Here is a 15142-nt window from a genome sequence, read left to right as displayed (position 1 = left end):
TGTGCTAAAAAATGCGGGCTACACTCCCTTCAGCTCCCACACTACAGTTTGATCATTTAGGTCACTTATAAGTCATATAAGTCCATTATTCCAGGTCCCATACAAACCTAGTGGACTTTTGGCACTTCTCTTGCTTTCGAGGCAAATATTCCTCTTGAACCAATGTGACTTAGCCTGCAGACTGTCAATTACCTCCAGTTGATCAAGTTGTGGGTTCCCATAGACTTAATTTTTGTCAATATACATGGTACAACTGAAAATTGCATGACAATTACAAAAAAACTTATGAAATTAAGTGATATCTAAGTCGGATGTTGGGTAACAATGACTGAATTATGTATGAAAGTTTCTCATGTGAATCCTAATGAAGTTCTTCTGCAAACATAAGAACTCTATGATTTATATCATGAACAGAAAACTCTTTGACAGTGCCGAGGTAAAGGCACCTCTGCTTAGCCGCCCGTGTGTTACTACGCTGACAATACCCATGCCTGCACATTGCAGGGGCAGTGGGCGCCCGTCACTGTCACTTCATTCTTTATTCTTTCAGTGACACATGAGGAATCAACTCAACTAAAGTAACTTCTGAGCCCCACAACTCACAAGCAATTAACTCACCTAATAAATATTGCCTAGCCTATATCAACGACAGAACTCTCAAAATCTATGCAACTTCCAATGACAAAACTCTCAAAATCTATGCAACTTCCAATGGAAGAGTTTGAATTGCAATCAAATAGGCATGGTCCCAACCCCCAAGATTTCTGGCTCACTCACACCTTTGGCCATCAATGCTCGTACAACATATACATTATTATGTTACTACAAGTTATTAAGCAACACTAAGACTTAGCTTTGCTTACTTGGAAGGAATAAACTATTGTATTTGCACTTAAGGGTTTCAAGATCAATCATCACAATATGATCCTAAAGTTAAAAACATTATCAAATTTGTATCTTATGATATAGCCACATGTTTTTCCCTAAGGTGTATGTTTAAGAAAATTTCCAAGTTTTTCATGTTCCATACAAGGTTCTTGGGGGTATGTCCTCTCAATCTTTGCTTTGGTCAATCAAATTACTTGGAAGGGACATGACCCTAGCAGTCCAAGAATGCACAAAACCAGGATAACTAGGTAGCAAAGTATATGCATGGAGCTTTGCTCCTCACCATGAAACTTGCAAATCTAACCTCTCCTGCTCAGAAATACAAGCACACAAAAGAATTAAGGCATCTATCCACACCAATCAAGAGACAAGATTGGGTGGATCCTCCTTCAAACTCACACACCAAGAATCCATAGTTGTTGCACAAGTATGAGAGAGAAGAGAGGATGGACAAAAAGGGTGTGAGAAAGAAGGAAGAGAGAAGTTAAAGAGACACAAGCATAAGCTGTGATCCAACCTCCTCAACCACCTTTTCTTGAGACTCCCTTCGCACCTCTTTGTATCTTTATTGAATTGAAATAGTTTGACCATACAAAAGGACTAAAGTATGATCCTTTTACGTGTTGCATGCATTTAAGGCGAGCTCCCTAAGGTTGTAAAAACGAAAGACATATGAAATGGATCTTATAATTCCAAGTCAAGCATTTACAATGCACCAAAACATATATCAATGAAGTATAATGAATGTGCATATAGAATAAAGATTTTGGATAAAGTAAATGATTTGTCAATGGAGATGCCAAATCTTTTAGCCTTTTTTGGTGATGAAATCGGAGGCTATCATTCCTTCCACACTTTAATAGTGAGCTCCTGCAAACCAAAGAACCATGATGATTTCCATCTTTAGCTCCATGAAACACTTTCACTCTTTTAAATAATTCTTTCATACGATCATGGATCATTTATCCACCTCTTCAACCACTATTGCTGGATCTACCTCTTCTTTCTCTTGAACACGTCACATAATTTATTCCCATAAGCAAATATGCATAAGGAAAAACACCAAAACACCTTGTCCTTAGAATACACACCATCATCATGAGGTAGAAATAGGAAAATCCCACCACTTCAAACACCAAAAAGGTGTAAAAATCTACAAATGATATTCATTAGATTTATCCATTGAAGTGCTCCCACCTATATGATTTAATGCTTGAATTATTTTAACAAAATGATAAATTAGTGAGAAGAAATTGACCCTTGGGTTTTTATAGTTTTTTAGAAATGTTATATTTTCCATCTTTGACAGGTCATGGAAACTGTTGTAGATAAGGAGAGGAATGGAGGTTGCAAGCTATGCTCTGGTCAAGGTGCGCCATCACATTTTCCATAGAAGAGGAAGAGCAACCAAACTGAAACACCACTGGCTCGTGATGGTGGATTGCTTTGGAAAAGGTCGCAGACTATAGAGATGGAAGAAATAAGATCATTGATGCACTCTACGAAAAATGGAAGTTCCTAGTAATTGATTCTTCTCCTTCTTCTTTCTCTTAAATGGCCCAGAATGTGATTCCTATATGCCCACATTTCCTGCTCGTCACCATAGAAGGGAGGGAAAAGAAAGGAAGATTAACTAGAAGTCTAGGAGTGATGAAAGGCAAAGATTGGAGATGATTGTGACAAGCTAGCCAAGAAGAGAAAGGGACTCTTAGGCTATCTCTCTTATTGCATCCCCTTGACCTTTTTTTAAATTTGTGGGAAGTTCTTAGATGGTTATATTGCCACATTTATTATGGGTTGCTACATGTTTGCATCATCTTCTATTATACCTACCCATGGTCCATGTTTTTAATCATCAACATAATCTTTCATCTGAATCCCCCATCATAGCAGTAGCTCCACCATAGCAGCAAGCAAGAGGTGTCCTCTTCTAGTCTTTTTGCAGTGTAGCCTTCTCTTTATTTTGCAAGAGTTAATCCATCCTCTTTCGAGCACAAATCCCAACTTGGTATCATAGATCTCAAGGCTAGCATAGTCCAAACAACTGAACCAACAATGACCAACTCTCACCCACCTGCACTCCAAGAATGCACAAAACTAGGATAAGCGTGTAACAAAGTATATGAATGGAGCTTTACTCCTTAGCATGAAACATGCAAATCGACCCTCTTTCTAGAAATACAAGCACACAAAAGAATTAGGACATCTATCCACACCAATCAAGAGACAATATGGGGTGGCTCCCCCTTCAAATTCATACACCAAAAATCCATAGTTGCTGCACAAGTATGAGAGAGAAGAGAAGATGGGCAAAGAGGGTTTGAGAAAGAAGGAAGAGAGGTGTTAAAGAGACACAAGATCATACTCGTACTCCAACCTCCTCAATCAACTTTCCTTGAGACTCCCTTTGTACCTCTTTGTATCTCTACTAAATTGAAATAGTTTGACCATACAAGTGGACTAAAGTATGAGATTTTAGGTGTTGCATGTATTTAAGGCAAGCCCCCTAAGGTTGTAAAAATGAAAGACATAGGCAATGACTCTTATAATTTCAAGCCAAGCATTTACAATGCACCAAAACATATATGAATGAAGTACAATGAATGTCCACATAGCATAAAGATTTTGGATAAAGTAAATGATTTGTCGATGAAGAACTCAAATCTTTTAGCCTTTTTGGTGATGAAATTCGACACTATCATTCCTCCCACACTTTAACTGTGAGCTCCCGCAAACCAAAGAACCATGATGATTTTCCACCTTTAGCTCCATGAAACACTTTCATTTTTTTAAATAATTATTTCACACAATCATGGATCATTTGTCCCCTCATCTACTTCTTCTTTCTCTTTAACACTTCACATGATTTATTCCCATCAACAAACATGGATAAGGAAAAACACAACATTTTGTCCTTAGAATACACACCATCATCATGAGGTAGAAATAGGAAAACCCCACCACTTCAAACACCAAAAAGGTGTAAAAACTTGCAAATGATATTTCAATAGGCACTCGTGCTCATTATATATATCCATTGAGGCACTCCCACCCATAAGATTTAATGGTTGAATTATTTTAACAAAAGGATATATTAGTAAATAGGCTTTGGACTAGTGCATTGCATATGAACTATTTCCCCCCCTTTACCCTTTTAAAAGGGTAATCAATCCTAAGGTTTTTATAGTTTTTTAAAAAAATTATCTTCTCCATCTTTGACAGATCATGGAAACTATTGTGGATAAGGAGAGGAATGGAATTTGCAAGCTATGCTCTGGTCAAGGTGTGCCATCACATCTTTCCATAGAAGACGCGAACTGAAGCATATAGCTGGTGATGATGCGCTACTTTGGAGAAGGCCACAGACCACAAAGATGGAATAAATGAAATCATTAATGAACTTTGTGAAGAATGGAAGTGCCTTGTAATAGCAACAACATGGTTTCTTCTTCTTCTTCTTTCTCTTAATAGGTCCAACATGTGGACTTGTATGTGCATGCAAGTTTTGTGCCACATTTCTTGCTTGTCACCATAGAAGGGAGGGAGAATAAAGGCAAATTTCACTATAAGTTTGGGGGAGATGAAAGGCGGAGGTTGGAGATGGCTATGACAAGCTAGCCAAGTAGAGGAAGGGACTCTTAGGCTATCTCTCTTCTTGCATCCCCTTCACCTTGTTTTCATTTTGCGGGAAGTTCTTGGATGGTTATACTACCATATTTATTAAGGGTTGCTACATGTCTGCATCATCTTCTAGTATTCCTACCCATGCTCCTTGTTCTTGATTATTAACACAATCTTTCTTCTAAATCCTCCATCATAGTAATAGCTCCACCATAGTAGCAAGCAGATAATCGGGCAACAAAATATATGCATGGAGCTTTGCTTCTCACCATGAAACTTGCAAATCAACCTCTCTTGCTCAAAAATACAAGCAAACAAAAAACTTGAGACATCTATCCACACCAATCAAGAGATAAGATCATGTGGCTCCTCCTCCATGCTCACATGCCAAGAATCCATAATTGTTGAACAAGTATGAGAGAGAAGAGAGGATGGAAAAAAAGGAATTGAGAAAGAAGGAAGAGAGAAGTTAAAGAGACACAAGCATCAACGGTGCTCCAACCTCCTCAGTCACCTTGTCTTGAGACTCTCTTCACACCTATTTGTGTCTTTACTAAATTGAAACAATTTGACGATAAAAATGGACTAAAGTATGAGCCTTTTAGGAGTTGTATGTACTTAAGGCAAGCTCCCTAAGGTTGTAAAAAGCAAAGACATATGCAATGGCTCTTATAATTCCAAGCCAAGGGTTTACAATGCATGAAAACATATATGAATGAAGTACAATGAATGTGCACATAGCATAAAGATTTTGGATGAAGTAAATGATTTTTTGATGAAGAGTCCAAATCTTTTAGCCTTTTTGGGTGATGAAATTAGATGCTATCAAGATATTAGATGATAAGTGTAGCCACAAATTCTTACAATTCATCACATGCTCGATTTGCTTCTTGAGGCTCTTGTCTACTTAGTGAAGTTCAATGAGCATTCCTTGACAAGAGGAGCAATCTTGGTGTAACTTTTACAATCTTTTTGAGATACTATTGCTAATCATTAGCATGTAGGTTGTGTGATTGTCCTGTCACGGATATCAAGACTGGATATCTTTTGCAATTTTTAAGATCAGGTATAGCTATTATACTTGATTCAAAATGCTATAAAATAATATAAAATTGACCCACTTGGGACAAATGTTATGGAATGGCAACTACAACACTTCTTCTTGGTCACTTGACTATCTTCAGTAGCTAACCCAACTGTTCACCATATACAAATGTAATCAGGGCTACCATGTCTAAACTTGCAAAAACCCAGCTGGGAAACATTATGATCCAATAGAAGATCTGAAGAATTTGGAAACATAGAAGTATTTTCTCCATTTGTCTGCTTAAGCCAACATTGAATTACTAGCTAGAGAAGCCTTTGCCACGAGTTGTTTCTAGTGTGTCTTAACACTATTTTTGTAAAGTCACTAGTTTTCTCATGACCTCCTAATTCTTCTTATCTGACCTACCAAAATGATGATCTCATCAAGAATGTAGCATAGAAGATTTCCCTTCTTGGAATGTCATTGGTTGGTTAAGTTGCAATTGGCTATGTTGATATTGTCTATGCTACTCATGTTCTTAGTGCCACTATCCTTGTGATGTATATTTTTATTCAAAAAGCATGAGCCATTAGGGATGCTAAGGATTAGTCCAATCCTCTCTGCATCTTTAATTTATATTTTTCGAAAGCCCAATTTAGCTCTTGCTAATTTCATAGGATCCTACCCTCCAAATCTGGAATAAAGTAGGGCTTATCTTACAAGGAGTAGCATGGAATAATAATCAAAAGCAACCTCAAGTGAAGAAATTTTTTGTAACATAATTACCAAAGCCATTGTTAAGTTATAGGGATCTCTCTCTCTATCTCTCTCTTGTTATACTAATCATGTTGTTTATAAAGAAACATCAAACATATGAAGGACAATAGAGACATGTATAGCTTTCTTAATCTCTTGATAGATCTACAGCAACACTTAATGCCACTCATAAAACTTGTAATTTTGGAATGTGGTGTAGTTATCCTATCATGGATATTAGTGCTACATTTGGTGCACACACACATATACAAACCATGTCGCAAAGTGCTCTCTTCCTCTTCCAAGATTTTGGCTCCTCTTGTTCTACACTCAAAAATCCCCCCCCAACACTAGCCATGATGTTATGCGCTCCCCCCCGTGATGTAATTCCCCTCTCTCCCTCCCCCTCATGCCATGATGCGCCCTCCCCCCCCCCCCCCCAAAACACACATACACACACCATGCCATGATGTGCCCTTCCTCCCTCCCCACCCCCTCCCCTAAAAGAAAATTTCAAGATTTGAAGGAATGCCTTGCCATTGGAGCAAATGCGTCTATATGAGCATAGTGGTGCTTGCTCTATCAAAACACTCAGACATGTAAGGGAGGGTGAGGTGAGGTGTCTAGTCCGTGCATTTGTCTTGCTATGCGAGGAGTGTCTCATGAGTGATACCATGTACCCCCCATCAACAATTATGCTTAAGTGACTTGTGGTGATCCTTGTGAGGGGAGCATTGCATTGTGGCAATCAACATATGTCTACTAAGTAGTGAAGAGAAAAATGCACTCTCGTCCTTTCTTCCCATGTGTGTTTAGAATAATGACTTTTGTGGGCCATCAAGATATGGTCATTTAAGAGTCTATTGGCATGCTTTGTTTCCATTTAGCACTAACTCATAACTAGACATATATAAGCACGTATACAAAAATAGACACATACAAACATAGATAGCCAATCACAAATATTGATATTAAATCATATGATCTTATATAAGCATATGCACACATAGACACATGAGTGCACTCACCTAGACACTTAGATATGTTTAGAAAGACTATCATGCAATTAATAACTTACAAACTATATATACAACTATGTATAAACTAGGCTTCAATGCACATTAAAAAACTCACAAACACATATATATAAAACACCCACTCCTTCAAGACACATGTGTCCATATACAAAAATTCTCTCTTCTAGCCTCTCTTGTTGATGAGAAAAGTTACACTCGCCCCTTATCCCTCTCCATTCTCAATGTGATGTTAGGGGAAGAAATTTGTATTCTTGTGCTAGACCCATTGCTAGGGCTCCTCACAAACCTTAGTGCACACCTATTAGACTATTTGTTATGCCATTGAGATACCACATGCTTCAAACACTCATGTTTTAGAAGGATAATGCAAGTTGGGATCATGACATGCATATCAATCTAATAAATGTCCACATTAGAAGAAGGAATGCACTTGCATATATTGTGTCTAGCTTAGTTGATGTGCCAAGGCACATGCAAAAAATACACAATTGTTAATTGAATTGATATAGATTCTTTAACACTCGAGAACCTCACTCCTCAATTGATAGATGGAACTCCACTGTATCCCCCATGCTTGCAACTCTCTCTTGCTTGGCCATGTATGATGAGCCACATATGAATCATGTCTCACATTTTAGTGTAGTCCTTCTTGATCCTCAACTCACCCATTGATCTCACCTTTCATTCCATAATTCCTATTGAGTGTCAACATTCCCCAAAGAGATGTATTCAAGTGTGTGCATTTAAAGGCTCACACTCAAAGTGCTTGTGTAACTAGGATTATTGGATATGGCTCAAACTAGCCTCATGCTATGCCAGTGCAATTAAATGGTGCATTCAGTGCATCTTCTCCCACATTGACATAGAAATAATTTGAAGGTCAAGAATAAGAAGCTCCAATGCATGTCAAGACAACATGTGCAAGTGCTACTGCTCATGTCCCAAACCGTAGTGATATGCAACAAGTTTAGGGTATCAGAACACATTACCTCCCCTAATGGTTTCTTGGCCTCTTAGTATCTAGCTCCATCTTCATTATCTAAATAAAAATAAACCATGCTTGGGAAACAAGGTTATGTACAATCCTAGAAAACAAACCAAATCACACAATAGAACTCTTGATCCATGAAGAGTTTGAGTTTTATTCCTTTTCCTCCAAAGGATAAACCATGATGCACCTATATAACACAAGGTTTAAAGCCCTCACTATTTGATGGTGTCATAGGGTTTTTGAGGGTTTAGTGAAAGAGCGTCATGGTTAGACTCTCTTATATTAACGACAGATTGCATCATGGTTAAAGGTGATATCTTCAAGGTTGGTTCACCTTTATCGAGGCCATATTTTTGAATAGAGAGTGGTGAGTGTTTTATTTGTCTCATGGTCCTCCTAGTAGTTTGGTTCACTTACTTTTAAACCCCTACTAAGTCGAAATCATAATGTTTTCCTTTAGTACCACGAGGCTGTGGCCTTGTGCTCCACCCATGGGACATCCAATTTCTCTTACATGTGATTTCCCATTATTCAACCTCACCACTCCCTCAAGAGATCTTCCTTTTATTAGTAACCCACCCCACATGGAAACACTGGGATATACATAACAAGGTGGATCTACATTGAAAGAACACCTGGGATCTAGTCCCTCTACCATTAAGCAAAAATCTAGTCTCTCTACAAATGGGTTCTAAGGTGTGCAGATATGACTTTGATGGCTCCACCTCAAAGCTCAAAGCCCACCTTGTAGAGCTCTTGGATTCTTAGGGGTATATTTTGTGGATTGCACTTATACATACTCACCCACCTTGAGCACAACTTCTATTAGGATCCTTGTTGCCCTTGATATTCATCTCATGATCTTCTACTGAGCTTCTACTCCATCAAATTGACATTTAAACTTCTTTTTTATATGGTGATATATCTAAAGAGGTCTATATGGCCTAGCTCCCACACTTTTCAAACCCCTATGAACCCACATATGTGTGAAAACTTTGCAAGGCCATTCATGGATTCAAAAAAATCCCTAGGTAATGGTATCACAAGATCCATATCTATCTTGTGAAGAATGGTTTTCATGATATCAAAGATGATCATCGCAATCTCTACATCTTCAAAAATGATGATTACTTTATCATATTTCAACTACTTTCTTGACTTGGAAAAAAAAGTGGTCACCTACTGCCACATGTAATAACTCTCACCTAGCACTTAGTGATTGTGGATCTCACGTACCACTCTTTTAAACTTGTATTTATACCACATTGTAGTAGCTCCTCAATGTATTTCTCTTATAGAGTAGTAGTGCAATAGTAGTAGAGTAGAGCAAGAATAGCAGATAACATCATTATACAGATTATACATTCTCACACTCCATTCTCCAACATTTCCTCGTAGCAATTCTCCAACATGGTATCATAGTAATTTTCCAATACGGTATCACTTTTACTTTATCTATTCTAATCGCACACTCTATTTTCCAACTATATGTTTGGATTGGACCATGATAACTAACAAATTTGGATAGCCACTCATGGAGAATTGATGATTATTGTCATTCTTTCTATGTGGATGTTTGATGGAAGTGGCTAAGGCCACTAGTTTGGAGGATTTCCTTATGTGAAGCTCATGGATTTGGATTTTTGCCAGTAATTTGCAGATGGATTGAGAAGAGCTAGAATATTTTCTTATGGAAGCATGCCAAGAAGATGGTAAGGAGGAGAGGAGAAGGGTGATTTGGAGCTTCTCTAAGATCTCCAAGACTATGTTCAAAGCTTCATCAAGAAGAATTTTCCACTTCTCACTAAAGTGTGTTGCCAAATGTTCTTACATAGTCTAGTTAACTAGTTTTCACAAGGTGATGACTTGATGGATGTCATGTTTCTTTTCATAAACATCTTTATGGATGATGGTATTTAAGAATGATGTTGATGGTGGCTTTAATGTACTAGATATGTCCCTTTAAGGCTTTCCAATGAACTTGAGTAGGGTTTTCTAAGTACTTGGAGAGGGTATATCCCACATAGCAAAGGTTGGGTCATGTACAAGTGATAAGGTAGCAAATGCACCCTAGAATTTGGATATATGCTCATGGGAGAAAGAATAACAATCATAATACTTAAGTTTAGGAGAGGTAGGAAGAGGAATGAAGGTAAGATAGCAATATTGAAATTGAAATTTATGAAAAAATTGAGTCACATACCTTTTTTTCTTGAGTAGAATGGAGTGTGGATCCCTTTTGATCTTGATGCATAGAGACTATGAGAGAGGAGAACCATTGCCAGTATAAAGAAAGTGGGCAACAAGCCCCCTTTTTGCTCAAGAATTGTACTTTCCATGGAACTCTTATAAACATAAGAGCTTTGATCAATTTGGATCTAAATATCTATTATCAATCAGTAAGCTATCTCATATTCTAGCTCTAAACCAACCATCCATCCTTTCTCTTTATCCAAGAAATAGAAGAATATAATTTTTTTGAGGTATAATGAACTCGCCTTCATACCTTTCCCTATTGTTCTCAAAGCATGACGGCTCATCACTAGTGCCATAATTCATGTAATGAATTCCTCAAATGAACACCTCAAATCCTTCTTTGTCCCTTGTTTTCTTGTCCACATCAAGCACCCCTTTGGTGAAAGAGAAAAATGGACAAGATGGAGGAGAAGAAGTACTAGAGTTTTGCTTCATCATGTCCCTCACTCTCACTCATAATTGTCCCTCATAGAGAGCTCCATTCTTAACCTCTTAAATGGGAAGAAAAAAAGATAAGTAAGAGATGGATGTGAGCTTATATATCCCAAATTCCTTACTCATTATCTTTGTCCCTCACTCCCAACAATAGTAACACAAGATAGAATACAAGAAGCAAGAATAATGGTTACTTTAAGTTTGCAAATACATGAATAAGGCCTCTATACAATTTTTTTTCTCTTTGTGCCTCTTATACCAAAACTTGGACACACTAGCCACTTTATTGGCCTATGACTAGCACTTCTAATAGTGTGTGCCCATAATCCTCACATTTTTTGCCAATTTTCTAATTCTCACTTAGAGATATTACAATTTGTATGGATAAGCCCAGCTCTCACACGATGTTACAATAATAAAAATGTTTATTATGCTAGAAATATGATGAAATAGATTATATCTTGCACATTATAGGTAGAAAATACCTAAAATAATATGATGAGCCCCCAAAAAAATCATTTTTTGAAAATTAATTCTAGCACTCAATGTAAATTATTCCCCTTAACTTTGACTTGACATTGCATCATTCTTTGTTAGTCACTCCTAATGGTTACTATCATATAATGATAGACAATACTTGCAAGGATGAAAAAACTTTATTGGAAGTGATCACCTTGAAGAAGGTGATCCTTACCTCTATTAATTTCATACATGACTCACATTGATTATTCATCTTGGCTATAAGTATCCGCCTCAAGGTGATTACTCATCTATCACCTTGAATGCATATAAATCGCATACCCTCAATGCAAGGTGATCTTAACCTTAAGTGTCCATCATCTCTACTATCCATCACATTGACTTGACTTCCTCATCACCTTGATCAAGGTTAATCACCACCTAACCTAACTAAACCACTCAAGGTGGTCACCACTTTGTCTCAAAGGGATCAACTAATTTCATCAAGCCACTTAGACTGTATTTGAACCATTCAAGGTGGTAAGAGGGAAGCAATGGTTGGATACAATATAGACGCTATGGATTGCAAGAGGATTAAGAAAGATAATATAAAAGAGAATTTAGTTGATACAATGAATGGTACCTTATGCCTTGTTATCTTCACTCCCTCTTCACTTATATGATTGTATAGTGTGTATTTATACAAGAGGCACTCTTATTCCTTATCATCTTCACTTATATATGATTATAGTTGTGTACTTATATAAGGGATATCCATTTCCATTGGCCTTTAATCCAACAACCTCCCACTTAAAGGTCAATGTGCCTTCATGTGAATATAAAAAGAAAGCATGATCATTATCCAATGCCCATAATCATTTCATTATATACAAAGTTCTCATGAGGTAAACTCTTCAAGAGAAGATCAATAGGAGTATCATCTGTATGGACCTTGGCTTGTCCTCAAGAACCTCCCTAATGAAGTGATGCTTCACATCAATATGCTTTATCTTTGCATGAAAGATATGATTCCCTACCAAAATGGCACTCTAACTATCACAATGCAATGTACTCATCTCTCTTGCAATACCCGAGTCTCCCACTAGACAAGGAAGCCATATAGGTTTCTCATAGGCCTCAATGGATAGCAACATACTGAGCCTTAGTGGTAGATAAAGTTGTACATGGCTGCAAATCAAGAGACCCATGAGACTACACCATCTATGAAAATAAAAACAAACCTATAGTAGACCTCGTAGAGTCTACACTCCTTGCGAATTAGTTAATATCTATATATCTAAGAACATAAGCATCCCTCCTTTCAAAGCATATGCACATAGCTCTACTTCCTCAATTATCTCATGGTACTCTTTAGTATGTCCCAATACTTCTTACTAGGGTTTGCCATGTTTTCAATCCCTCACCATTGAATTTGAGGGGCTTTGCTTGCTTTAATAGAAATTTCTTTTATTATTGATTTTCCAAACTCATTGGTAGTGGAGGGTATATTTTTTTAAAAAAAATTAGTAGATTAATTAAACCATAAAAATATCAAGTGTTATTGCATCATTATATATACCATTCAAGCTTCAAAAAAGAGCTCATTTCATACACTTTGTGAGGATTCAATCATGAAACCTGGCAACAAGTATTTCCTTGTATACATTGGGTTTCTCATGAATTTTAAGGAGTTGATAATGACTTGGTTGTTCAAGGGAATCTTTGAGAATATAATCATTTTGTTTTTGTATGCCTAGGTGACCTATTTTATCAAGAGATAAGATATTAGTCACTTGATCATAAACGTACCAATCTTGATAGATACTTTGATCATTTACAATTATGATGGTTTTGACCTTTGGTTCCTGGAACAGAAATACCTTGACAAGTTTTATTTCCTCCATCCATTGCATTCTTTTGAGATTTTTTTCAAGGTAGGCTAGCCTCTCAGTGTCAATGGAGCAGTAGATGTTGTGCTGAGTCCTGTCCACATAATATTTGAGAGGATAGTGAAGAATTTCTAAGATGTTTATGAAGTCTTTCCACCAAGAATAATCCAATGAGTGCAAGGTGGATTGGTACATAGCATGCAATTCAAGGTAATCATGTCATGGTTCACCTTGAATCTATATATATGACAATGTGAGTTTAATAATAATTATTTACAAAACAAGATTTCTCATAGAAAAGAAAGAAAAACCAATTGTATTATTCCATTATTTATATATAAACCCTCTACTCTGAAGCCATATGACATATAAGATCAGCTATGGAACTCCTCAAGGAAAATAACTTTATATTTAGGTAGCTCACGCATGATATCTAAGGTTACATACTTATTGGGGAGATTTGGAGAATCCCAGGCCACCTCATATCTAGAAGCATGAGATCTCACTACAAGATATAGGCCTTATACTGACATTAAAAGTGATAAAAATATAAATAAAGATTTTTTTTCCCGTCATCGCAAAAAGCATCGTTATTGGCGACGCCATAGAATAGTCGATATTAGTGTCGTTATTAGCATCGCTATTTGCATCGGTATGAGCGACGTTGATACCGATGCAAATAACAACGCTGATAACAACGCTTTGCGATGCTAATAACGACACCAATAACAACGCGTGCAGTAAATTTGTGACGCTAATAGCGGCGATAATAGGGAAAAAATTTTGTGGTAGGGTAGCAAGCTGCACTGCCACATATAGCCCTATGTGCTTTATTTGGGCCATACAAAATAGTTTCTACATTGTGTACAATGCTCGTGTAAATAAAGAAAAAGTGTACTTAAATCATAACACTGATACATGAAATAAATACATGATCGCATAATGAAAGCAATTGGTACAATCATGGCAAGATAGCACTGCTATATAGAAAATATCTACACATATCACATGACCAAAAAAGAAGGGTGTATGAGCTCCAGGGATCCAAGGGCGAGCTATAGATCATTGCCATCCGAAAGCTCATTCCACTGCAAAGGAGCATCGAACAGACTCTAGAAAAAAAGAAACAACTACACATCAGTCCACCATACAATAATGCATTCTAATTAAACATGGTAACTACGGACAAGAAAGATGAGCGACTTATAGGGCTGACACGTCCATACAATCGGTCAATCAATGCAGTGAGAGTGTGCATCTTAGCATATCGAGTCTCAAGCCTGGTCGGATTGCAATTTGTAATGGAGTGTTGCAAAGGAAACAAAATACTAACTGTTAGAAACACGATTGTCAGTACAAAGGATATTGCAAAAAAATAAGCAAGCAAAACAAAAGCAAAACTTACAAAGTCCTCAAGATATGTCTTGTGGCCGCCACTCCCAAGATGATGGACCACTCCGGCCTCTAGTCGTGCCCTCGCCACCTCGTGTTGTTGTCTCTGACATCCTGGAGAATTTGTAGCCTTCTCCCTCAATCGGTGCCAGTCGTCCGGGTCTAGCCACTCGAGCTTTACAGCCCCATTCTTGAGTGCCTTGCATGCGTCCGATCGTCTGTGTGACATATATGCACGTATGCACTCTACGATCTAGCCCGTAGAAAATCTATTTGTTGCGGCTGGTACCAGAAACTCCTCATGCAAGGATGCTATTATGTAGTCCTTGCTCCCCTTTGGTATGTTTTTCCAATGATCCAAGACATTGTGACGAAAAACTTGTTGGCACAA

The sequence above is a fragment of the Lygodium microphyllum genome, chromosome 7 (genome assembly GCF_053477565.2).
Source record: "Lygodium microphyllum isolate KBCC chromosome 7, Lygodium_microphyllum_v1.1.10, whole genome shotgun sequence".
In the NCBI taxonomy this organism is placed as follows: Eukaryota; Viridiplantae; Streptophyta; class Polypodiopsida; order Schizaeales; family Lygodiaceae; genus Lygodium; species Lygodium microphyllum.
The sequence above is the reverse complement of the archived record's forward strand: the minus strand, read 5'-3'. Positions refer to the sequence as shown.